The sequence below is a fragment of the Typopeltis vanoorti genome, chromosome 6 (assembly GCF_054136105.1).
Source record: "Typopeltis vanoorti isolate ZY-2024b chromosome 6, IOZ_Tvanoo_1.0, whole genome shotgun sequence".
In the NCBI taxonomy this organism is placed as follows: Eukaryota; Metazoa; Arthropoda; class Arachnida; order Uropygi; family Thelyphonidae; genus Typopeltis; species Typopeltis vanoorti.
The window spans coordinates 74781808-74794655 of NC_143554.1; the positions used below are offsets into that span (position 1 = coordinate 74781808).

The 12848-nt window shown below is 34.6% G+C and overlaps 1 protein-coding gene across 1 annotated transcript in view; it reads right to left on the minus strand.

The window, feature by feature from the left end:
* Positions 1 to 12848, minus strand: part of LOC150105581 (secernin-2-like) — a 196241-nt gene that overhangs the window by 95551 nt on the left and 87842 nt on the right. The gene's annotated exons all lie outside the window — the stretch shown is intronic.

Below are 12848 nucleotides of genomic sequence, written 5' to 3' on the forward strand. Positions count from 1 at the left end.
AACTACAGATCTCGTAGAACTCTCCAAGTGTTATCGGTTAAACACTGGAAGGCAGCGAAGAGAATATCCAAGTTCAGTGCAGCAGGATATGTACTAAATAATAATTTTTATTTAATTAACCATCTCTTTCAGAACATGGTGCGCGATGATGTAAGAAAAACAAAGTAGCAAATTAAGAAATGATGGAGCTGTGAATGCACTGAATGTTTATTGTGCATAAACCTTAAGATTTTTCCCCCTTTGGAAGTAAACAAGCTTGTTCACACACGTCCAAAGTGTAAAGCAATCGCAGAATAATGAAGAATTATAAATTAATAATTTAATAGGATTGATACAGAGGAAATATTTCAGCACCTTGGCTAGAAGAGCCAGGACATGAAGTAATCCCTGGAAATTGGGTAAGAGTGTGACGATTAGATTTTTCGCTTGGAGAGTGGAATGGGTTGGAACGGTTGCGAGTGCTTTGGCTGTTAGTCTGGATCTCCCACGATGAGTCTTCGGACTACAAGGAGGTGCTGTGCAATAATAATACTAAAAAATCATGATAAATGACCAACGCTCTCCCTTCTGCGAAAGAAAAGATACTGCCTTTTGTAATGAAGCTAGTAATAATCGATTTTATAATTTTATATACACACCACGTGTCCAAAAAGAAACCGAACTTTTCGAAAATAGAAGAAACTAGTGACGCCACCTGTTGTAGCTCTTTGTTGTCGAAAGCAGCAACCTTCATTAGTGTTGTGTCAACTGTTTATGATATTTGTTTCATTAGAAGCGGAGTTATACCAAGTGACAGTGTATTTTGACAAACGGTCGGTCGTCACGATATTCATGCCGTACGCAACGAATTCTCGCTATCAATCGCTTCAAAACTTCGAGACAAAACTCACCATTAACCGTTTGGCCAGGGGGAACGAATTCTTTGCGGATAATGCCCTTGGAATCATAAGAACAAATCAGCATTGTCTTTACTTTTGACTTCTCCAAGCGACTTTTTTTTCGGATGGTGGTCTCCACTCAGCACTCTGGCGCTTTGTTTCGGGCTCATGCTCAAAATACCATTTCGTCACCAGTAACATAGTTTCAAGGCAGTCGAAGTCCTTACGAGAGGTTTTAATGAAGTCCTTGCAGTGTTCAATTGGATACATTTTTTGGTCGTTGGTCAACCTGTGGAGAACAAATCGCGAATTCAATTTACAAAGGCCCAAACTTTCGGTCAAAATGTTGTGCACAGTTGATTTTTGTAATCCACAATTCATCTTCAATCAATCTCACCGACGATTTCGGGTTTTCTTTGATGAAATCACGCACTTTTTGGATGTTAAATTCGTTCAGTAAAGTTTTCGGACGGCCCGGCTTTTCGTCTTCCTCAAGCGTCTCACAACCACTTTGAAATCGCTTAAAATACTCGTAAACTTGAATATGGGATAAGCATTCATCACCGTATGCTTTTTGAAGCATTTGATGCGTTTCGGTAAAACTTTTACCAAGTGTAACACAAAAGTCAATCGCAGCTCTCTGTTTGCAACTCATTTTCCGACCGTTCATCAAAACACACCATCACTCTTGGCACTATAACTCTGCTTCTAATGAACCGCTTTCGACAACAAAAAGATATAACAGGTGGCGCCACTAGTTTCTTCTATTTTCGAAAAGTTCGGTTTCGTTTTGGACAGAGGGTGTATGTAGCGACCTTCAAGATGTTTGTTAACCGAAGATGAACTTGAGTAAAAATGTGCATATATATATGAAACATTGAGGCTCCAGGGTAGACGGGATACATATCCAGCTATGTCATATCAAACAAGAAGTGAACTGTTAGCTTCAATAATAATAGTTGTGGCTCCTTTGTTAATTGCAAAACACTATTTTTTTTAACTTTTATATTCACTTCTCCCATTTATCACGAGTGTCACACAAAATTATTCCTCAATAAAAAAAAAATATGGAATAAATGTGTAATCCTCCTATGAATCGTAAGTTCCAATAGTTAAAATAACTTATAAGACATTAACAACATCAGTAGTAATGTAATGAAATGTAACTTTGATCCTATTCGCTGACTAGCTGAACTTTTTTTATACTTTTTTTTTGCCAATTCCATGTTAGTCGAGCTTGGGTAGGCCAAAGAATTAAAAAACTTCTCTCTCTCAGAGAGAGAGAGAGAGAGAGAGAGAAAAAAACTCTGGTTTTAATGCTACAACTCAGCAATATGGAATGTCTGTTAAACACAGAAGTAAAAATACGTACATAGTAGTTGGGAGATAAATAAAAATAAAAATAATAAATAAAATTCTCATAGTAATTAATAATATTTATTTATTACCTTCAGCTTATTGTAATACTGATTTCTCCACTAAATGTTTACATTACTATCACGTGAGTTCCTCTCATGAGGTGTAAGAGCTGAACATTCATCCTTGTGCTATCCTTTAGTAACCGTATTTATCATTTCCCTTTCTGTAGAGGAAAACAATATTTTTTGTGGTTGATTTCCAAAAAAAGTTACTTTTCACAACTGACTTTACATTTACTGTTTTCATGTATTTAATTCTCTTTATGGTTTACTGGAAATGTGTACTGTTTTGTTATGAAACGTATATTCCAGTTTTTCTTCAGTATAACGTACACTCACTTTCAGATTAAGAACATCGATTACTTAATGCTTTCTCGGGGGGACCCTGTAACCCCTTGAGAGCGCGTCCAATGGGTGGCGGATAGGGGAGCCAACCCTGTGTGTGGTGGGGTGGGGTGGTCCGAATATACTGAATAAGGACTCGTGGACCAACAGGGCGATAAGGGGAAATCATCTTGATATTAAGGGAAGCGGCACTCCCATGAAACCTTAGCTGGATCTATCCTCTTCTACTTTGAGGAAGATCCACTTACTTCAATCTTTCCTATAAGGCCTTATTAGCCAACTCTTCTTATTTTATGACCCTTATGCTATTAGAGTACTCGAGGGCCATGGGGTCTTTTCATTTCTGGCCTTACAACTATGCCCTCTCTATAAACCTTACTATAATTCTTCTATAATATACTCTTTCCCCCTTCAATATACCCTATTCCTCCTATGGGTTTAAATTCGGAAGAAGGCTAGTTCAGAAGCCTTAAGGTTAGTCCCCTGACATGGAGAACATAATTCTACTTGTAAGCTGATAGAAAAAGATAATCGGATTGAATCTATGGGAAACGACCCTGGATTGGAAAAGGTAAAACAAAAATGGAAACGACAAAATAATACACATAGCAAACTGGAATGTAAGAGGAATAGCATATAAAAAAATAGAATTAGACCGATTATTAAATGAAAGAAATTTTAAAATAGCAGTAATCACTGAAACAAAAAAAAATTAAAAGGAACTATGAGAACCGAAAATTTTAATGTGATATACAGTGGAGTCGACAGAGACCAAAGAGCACAAGCAGGAGTCATGATTTGGATTCATAACTCCCTTTCAAAACAGTTAAAACATTATAAATTATGGAATGAAAGATTAATAGAAGGTAGAATAAAAATAGAGGCTATTTAAAAATAATTGGTTTATATGCCCCAATTAAGAAGGAAGAGAACAGGATAATACTGATTTTTATAATCAGCTACAAAACATATATAATAAAATAAATAAAAACGATTACGTAATTTTAGCAGGAGACTTAAATGCAAGAATTGGAAACACGAAAATTAATAATAATATAGGAATACATGGAGAACATACTCTAAACAGGAATGGTAAAAAATTGATCGACTTTGTGGTTTATAATAACCTAAAAATAATGAATTCCTTCTATAAACATAAAGACATACATAAATATACTTGTGCAGCAAGAGGATGGAAATCAATATTAGATTACTTTATATTAAATGAAAAGGCATCAACATTTTCACTAGATGTTAGAGTTCAGAGAGGACATGAAATAAGCAGCGACTACTTTCTTGTTAAAATAAAATTAAGATTACCACCTAAATGGGTACAAGTAACAAGAACAGAAAGAAAAATTGAAACATTTATAAAACTAGACTAATGAATGATACAAATGTACAATGGCTATATGAACAAAGAATTAACCAATATCTAGATAAAATAAAACAAAATAAAGAAAGAGAAATAGAATGGCTTAATATAAAAACAATACTAAATGCAGCAGCAAAATGAAAGCTTAGGAAAGACTGAAGATCTGGGATGATACAATCAAAGAAATAATAAAAAATAAGCCTATCACAAATGGTTAAGCGGTAAAAGATTAGATGGTGAAATAGAATATAAAAGAATAAGAGCCATAGCTAAAAGAGAAGTCAAAAAAGACAGCGAATCATGGAACAAATTTGTTTCTAATTTAGAACATGATTTATATAAAATAAGACCCAATGTCTATAAGATTTTGAAACACTTAAATGCAGATACCAAAAAAAAAAAAAAAAAAAAAAAATTAATTAAACACCGAATTGAAATTAGAAGAATTTCTAAATTACTACACAGAATTGTGGACAGACAAATATTTTAAAAAGGGCAACTGGCAAACAATTAACGAAAATGAAAAGGAAATAACTAAAGAATTAGAAATCAGCCTGAAAGAAACAAGGAACAGAAAATCAACTAGAGAAGATAAGTCAGGTTCAGAACTATATAAATACGCAAGAACAAGATTCAAAGAAAGACTTTTATTATTTTTAAATAAAATTTATTCAACTGGTATCCCCCAATAGAGTGGAAAAAAGCAATTGTGATTGCTATCTTTAAAAAAGGTAATAGAGATGACACTAAAAACTATAGAGGCATTAGTATACTAAATTCCTGTTACAAAATATATAGCAGAATCGTAAATAGCAAACTAATGAAATATTCCGAAAACTTTATTTTAGAAGTACAGAATGGATTTAGAAAAGGATGATCATGTATAGACCCAGCCTTTTGCCTAAAATTAATAATAGAGAAAAGAAGAGAATACAATTTAGAAACACATGTTGCGTTTATTGAACTTTGAAAAAGCATTCGATAAAGTTAAAAGAAACATATTATTTAACATATTAAAAGAAAGAGAAATACCAAATAATATCCTAAAAGCTATCACAAGTATATATGAAAATAATCAAATACAAATAAGATTAAATCACGAGCTATCATATACGTTAGAGATAAACCAAGGGAGTCCGACAGGGATGTCCCCCATCTCAGCAACTCTTTTTAATACCTACTTAAATGAAACAATAATAAAATTGAATAAAAATTTACACCAAGGAATTAAACTTTCTCCTACAGTAAACTTAAACACTCTCCTCTTTGCCGGCGACCAAATAATAATTACAAATGCTGAAGATAACTTACAGAAAGCTATTTTAGATCTAAATGAGATAGCCAAAGATTATGGTATGATAATATCAACGGAAAAATCAAAAACTATGGCCTTTAAAGGACAAGATCCAGCAAGAACTAAAATAGTAATAGATAACAAGATCTTAGAACAGGTGAATTAATTTAACTACCTAGGATGTATGATCACATATGAAAATGAAAAAGATATAAAGGTAAAATATAATAAATTTAGTTTAATCCTTTATCGAAGTGTGAGCAAACAAAGTTTGCGCCTGAAAATATCTTCAGCACTAGGGTAAGGTAGTACAACATCGGGCAACTCGTACCAAAGGTGGACCAAGCTAACATCTCTCCTATCTCAGTATCTCCCATAATGCAAAACACATCTCCTTGCGGATATGTATAACGTTATACATTAAGGGAAGGGCCACTACCCAGACTAGTTTCGACCTTTATTGAGGTGTATTTAAGTAAAGACCTCTCTAAAAATTAGACGATCCCGAAAGATCGCCCAACTCAGCTTTGTTCCACTCAGTGACAGGCTCACCCGGTTACCAAGAGGAACTTCTCAGCGTTGGCTCTACCCAGTGGCAGGCTCACCTCACCACCAGACAGAGCCATAATCTCAGTGGTGGCTCTACTCAGAGAAAAGCAAAAACCTACCCCAAACAGAGCATCTCATCTTCAGTGGGAGCCAGGGCCAGAAGTGGAGTACCACGCAGAAGCAATGGCGAGGTCATCTTTACCTACAGGAGTTGCGAAAAGGTGTGCCACCTTTTTATTAGATTACTCTGGATTTAGAGAAAGATGTTGAAAGTTTATTTTTCACTTGGTTAGATTATAATAAATTTAGTTTAATCCTTTATCCAAGTGTGAGCAAACAAAGTTTGCGCCTGAAAATATCTTCAGGACCTTTGCTACGAGTTGCCCGGTGTTGTACTACCTTACCCCAGTCCTCAAGATATTTTCAGGCGCAAACTTTGTTTGCTCACACTTGGATAAAGGATTGAACTAAATTTATTATAATCTAACCAAGTGAAAAATAAACTTTCAACATCTTTCTCTAAATCCAGAGTAATTTAATAAAAAGGTGGCACACCTTTTGGCAACTCCTATAGGTAAAGATGACCTCACCATTGCTTCTGCCTGGTATCTCCACTTCTGGGCCGTGCTCCCACTGAAGAGACCTCAATAAAGGTCGAAACCAGTCTGAGTAGTGGCCCTTCCCTTAATGCATAACATTATACATATCCGCAAGGAGATGTGTTTTGCATTATGGGAGATACTGAGATAGGAGTGATGTTAGCTTGGTCCGCCTTTGCTACGAGTTTCCCGGTGTTGTACTACCTTACCGTAGTCCTGAAGATATTTTCAGGAGCAAACTTTGTTTGCTCACACTTGGATAAAGGATTAAACTAAATTTATTATAGTCTAACCAAGTGAAAAATAAACTTTCAATATAAATGTAAAAATTGCAAAATATTTAAAAATAACAGGTGTAATTAATTCTATATTTAAACTAAACCTAGTTCAAAAATAAACCCGACTAAAAGTATACAATACATTAGCCCTACCTGTCTTAATGTATGGAAGCAAAATCTGGACAATAAAACAAAAAGACAAACAAAGACTAATAACAGCAGAAATGAAGTTTATGAGAAAAACTGCAAAGTATACCCTATTTGATCACAAAAGAAACGAAGAAATTATGAAAGAATTAAACCAAGAACCAGTAAGAGAAAAAAATTAAATAATATAAACATAAATGGATGGAACACGTTCAAAGAATGAAAAGAGAAGGATTACTAAAACAAGCCTTAAAGTACAAGCCATTAGGAAAAAGAAAACCAGGACGTCCTCCTAAACGATTCAACGATGACTTCTAAGGCCGGAATAGGCCATACTAGGCCTAAATCCTTGATACGCATGATGATGATTACTTAATGCTGTCTTTAAGTTGCAATAAAGATCTGAAAGCACAGGAGGTGAAAATTTGAAGGTTGAAGAAGAAGAGAAAGAAAAAATGGATATTCATTCATAGAATGATTATCAAAAATAAATGTGTTGGCACATTTATTTTTCGGCAACCATTTCCTGAAAAACAACTGAAGTTTTTCCGAAGCAACTCATCCTCCCATCTCAAAAGAGTCAAGTAATTTATGGGTGAACGCTTGCATGAATAGCTGTTATAACTCCTTGTTGAAATCTAGTGGTTCCAATTTCAACCCTTCTGATTTTTACTATCTGTAGAAACGAGTAGTGTGCTTATATATTCGTTGTTTAAATTGCAGAAATAATCTCTCGTTTTTGTGTAATTTAATAATTTCATTGAAAACATGTTATGCCAAAACTTTCCTTATCATTCCTGAACGCATGCGATGACATTTCTATGATGTTACATGGCAGCTCATAAAACAAGACAATCAAAAGAAGGAAACAAAATGAACGAAAGAAAAAAAAAAACATCGCTGGCGCTATTTTCCTTCCTAAACCGGTTTCGATTCCAATATTAGTTTTAATAAATTAGAAAGCTATGCAGAGTATTCAAATTTACCATATAGATCTTCAACTGACGCTAAAGTACGTAAGCTATCTAGTCAAATCAATTGAAGACTATAATTATCTCGTCTGGTTTCCTCAGGAATGAGTACCAAGTAATAAGAATTACATTTTTTAATGCAAATCCCATCCACGAAAGACTGTAAACCTACAGTTCACTGATACTATGCGTGTGTGTGTGTGGGGGGGGGGGGGGTTTGATTAAATAATCAGGGAATCCTACTCTACACATCATAATATAAAACTTTTCTTTTTAAGGCTTCAAACGCCCAATGAGATGGTGGCCTCACTGTGCGACGAAAATCGTCTACTTAATGTCATCTAGAAACTTCCATGCTACAGTGGAAATTCGAACCTACAGCATTCTGTTGGAGAGGGGAACTCTACTAAAATATTAACTCGATCGACCAGGCGGCAAATACAGCTTTACACCCCCCCCCCCCTCCCAAAGGCTAGTGTATTTTATTTGTAAATTGCGCGCGTGTTTTCTAGCCGGTTTTCATGTTAACCCGTATGAGGCTTTTCACTCTACAGCCCATTACAGTTTTCTGCGGTTGCAACGGGAATCGAATCCGGGTGCTATCAACTAAATAGCGTTGTCCAACATCGAATGTGCTAACAGCTGAACATTATTTATCTTTTTATTATGCAATGTAAAGGGAAGATCAAATTAAGGTCTTTACAAAGATGTAACACTAAGAAATGAGCAGAAGTTAAAGTGAGAGAAAAACAATTTTTGTAGTTGGTATTGAACAGGAAGTTCAATTCTTATTTTATTTTATTATTTTTTTTTGAACCTGTCACTTCTGGTATACAGCTTCAAATAAATAACACACCCTCAATGTTATGCTACAAATTAAAAAAAAAAAAAAAGTCGTTAAAATTTACTCTTTGCTATCCATTGATGAAGACTGCTGTTATTCTAATCTGAAAAATTAAAACAAAAAAATGGCTTGGATGGTATGATGTGACATTTTATATATAATCATCCCCACCCTGGTTGGCCGAGTGGTTAGCGTATCCGCTTTCCAGTCAAAAGGCCGCGAATTCGAATCCCGCCATGGGCATCGATGTTTGTGACTGTGAAACTACTAGTGGTTGGTCGTGGTGGTCAGCAGACGTTGGTGTAGATGATGAGGTTCGCTGTAGTTGATAGATTGAGTGGCGCAGAGTTGTGGAGTGGGCGCCCTCCCTCGATGAGCCTTTGGACTCTCTGGAGGTGTAACGTAATAAGCATAATGAAAAAAAATCCAGATAACTATTATTTTATAATAATAATTACCTAACATTACTGGATTCTACTTGTATTCATATAATATAATATATATCCATATAATATATCAAGCAGAGTTTTTTTATTTTAAAATATACTGAAAGTTGCTGTTTTTCTTTGGCGTAGGTCCGTTGCGACAATATTCATAAATATCTTTACGCCGTTTTATTGATATTTTCGCATACCTGGGTTGCATTTCTCTTATATTTTTTTATCTATTATATACCAAGTTAACATTCCTTTTTTCCTCTCTGCTATCCATTCATGAAGACTGCTGTTATTCTAATCTGAAAAACAAAAAATGAGTTGGACCGCATGATGTGATATTTTATATATAACCATCCCCTAATCACACTTTCCCAAATTTCTCTCCCACAAAGTGAGTTAACTGTTCCTGTGAGAGGAAGAAAGAGAGACTAAGTGATGTGGAATATTCCTTGCAACAGTAAGCGTAGATAATTAACAGAATCAATTTGTACTAACATTGATCGGCTTTGCATGTACGATCACATACAATAAAGCACTTCCATCAGCAGACTGCATGCTTGACATTTTACCATTATCGAGTGGATTAGGTGTGGCAAGGGTGTGTCCAACATAAAATTATAGTCGAGAATAACAATTGATATCATCTATGAAAGATTCAAAAGTAACAATCTTTGCAATTTCTTCCGTTTAATTATGAGCATTTCAATCGAAGATATCTGTATTACTCTGCAGTAAAAACGTGTTTTGGTTTACTTTGTCTTAATTAGCATTAAAGCAACTCAGTATTAATTACAATTTGTAAATGTTCTCTGGTAATTTATGTAATTCGGGAAGGAAAACCTAGGCTAAGTTCCTCGCGTCCTTCCGACCAATGTACGAAGTGCCCGGGAAAGCCGAATAACGTAATTTAATCGCATATTTGTATATTCAGTGAATATACACTTCACCGAAAGAATTTCTTTCGTGTATGAAACAACCTGTCTTCTTACGAATGTGGATTAACGAAACTTAATTATTAATTCATTGCGGGTAGCAGTAGCAACGAAGAATTCAAGATTCACGTTACTTAGTTATTGGGGAAAATAAGTCTCTTTAAAAATCCATTCATCCAAATAGTCTCGCACTTAGCCCTGCAGAGGTCGCGGCTGATCTGACAGATACAAACCAATTGTTTAATATAAATATTCTTATACACATCCAGTGTATAGCTTGGAGGTCATGAGTAGCTGCGTATGCATATATTATGCATATAGTGCTATTCTACACTGTTTATGCGGTCAGTTTTGGTTTAACACGTGTTAAGTAAAGGTGTGTGATATTTCACAGTAAATTGTACCTGAGAGATACCGCGACCTCCGATATCAGTATTGGTCTAGTTTTTTTTATTATTATTATTTATCGTTGAAAATGGCTAAAAATATATCGATTGGATAATCCATCAGATGTTGAAGAGATTCAGCGATTTTGTTACTCGAGTCCGATGATGAGAATGATAGAGTCGAATGCGAAAGTGATATTTGATAGTAAATTGTATCTGAGAGATACTGCGAACTCCGATGTCAGTATAGTATTGGTTTAGTTGTTGTTTTTTTATTTGTTCAATAATTTCTAGATTGTAACTGAAAATAAATAAACCATCGTGTATTATATTTGCAATGTTTTTTTTTAAGTTTTATCGCATTTTAGCACATATTAGTAATGAATGTATCTCTCAGATACACGCGACCTACGCTGCAATTTTTTTGCAGGCTTAATCTTTGATTTTTAATTCTTCCGCCCACACACACACAAGGAACTCAAAACAAACTCTGTGGCATACTAGCCGCTTGTATTCCTATTTAACAATTTACTATATATACATGACAGTAAAAGCCTTAAGACAAACTACTACTCTGGTCATACACCGTAATCGAATATAGCAATATTATTTATGTACAGATCATAAAAAGACTATAATAGTAATTTCACTTCGTTGAAAGCTTAAACTATTGCTTTATATGGTTGTTCTTGCTTCTGTAAGTGATGCTTGTTTTTATCTTAGTAATATTTATTATATACATACGAGATTCCACACACACACACTTCATCCCAGACGCAATTCCGACATTCTTTCACAGCCATACAAAAGCGAAGTGTGCAGAGACAGAAAAACTAGGCTCTCATTTATTTCGTTATTTATTTATTTGCTAGAAAATGTAGTTCTTTTGATTTCTTCTACAAATTATAACTCGAAGTCTAAAATCTGCAAGTAATGGTCTGTAGTCAGTGATAATTTTGCTTGGATGGTTTGGAATTATTGCACACCAGAGAAAACACTAATGGCTAGTCAGATTAGCACACATGTGTACAATCACAAAGCAGTCCATAGGGATCTTTATATAATATATGTTTAGTGACTTGGACTGTCGTTTCGCTCACCCCTAAAGTAGAGCAAACAATGAAAGTAACGACGCGTCGGGACGATAGAGCTTTGAACAAGGTGTTTTCTGCTACTGGTGTACCCGCGAAAATCGTTTTAGAATTACGAACAAATATGTTTTCAAAAATGCAACTTGATTCCTGGAATGAGACGAGCGCCGTTTGCCAATTTCTAACATGATTTCACTACAGACAAATAAGAAATATGTCAGATACCAATTTTATGGCATAAGGGCGCACAGACGCCCCAATTGTCCGGATTCATTTTTCTTTTTTTTTAATTCTCATACTTGCATATTTTGACGAAATTTCGGCATCATCTTGACACTAGTATCAATCAACCATGTTTTCGTTCAAACTGGGCTATTTAAGCACTTCAAACTGGGCTATTTAAGCACCTAAACATGAAATGCCATTATGTGAAAATACAGGAAACAGCAACACACATTTCCTATACTTTTATACAACTGTTTGAAATTAGCATTAAAGCAACTAAGTATTAATTATAATTTGTAAATGCTCTTTGGTAGTTTATGTAATTCGGGAAGGAAAACCTAGGCTTTCCTTCCCGAAGTCACCAGGCGTTACTATATTGGCTGTAAAATGCACAGAAGTTTTGCAGAAGGAAACCATGTTACCACCATCTAGGACCAGTAAAATATGTGTTTTAGCTTAAAAAGTCCACTAAATAGGGGAAAGACTTGAAATCAAATCTCTCCAACAAAAGTATGAAATGGTTCCCATAATAACAGATTCGTCGACGTAAATTATTTTAATGCATCACTGATATTTCAAAGGAGTATCGCCGTCATGTTCAAAGTGAAATCATGATAACAATTAAAGAAGAATATTACAAGCAATCAAATTTTATAAAGAACAAAAATATGAATAGTATATTACGAAGTTAATGAATTAAGCATGAGACAAGTAACTTCGTAAGGTAAAGCTCAAAAAGGCAGTCAAGTCAGGCCTACTAACTAATTAAAAAAAAAAATTAAATTACTAGCAATACAGTATTCAAAAGAACAACTTTCCAGAAGTGTGAACGTTTTGTACAGTCCTTGTTACGATTACAATTATGCGAAATCGCCTATAGCTTTATTTTAAGTCTTGCATCTAAAAATATGCATGTAAGATTTATCTTTTTTTCTATAAAGCTATGCGTACTGGCAATACCATTCTATAAGATGGAATAAAATAACACCTCTAACTCATGGGTCACTCAATTACAATTAGTTCCTTTAACTCAGTGGAGTTAATGATTAAAAAAAAAAAACTGAAAAGTAAAATAAAAC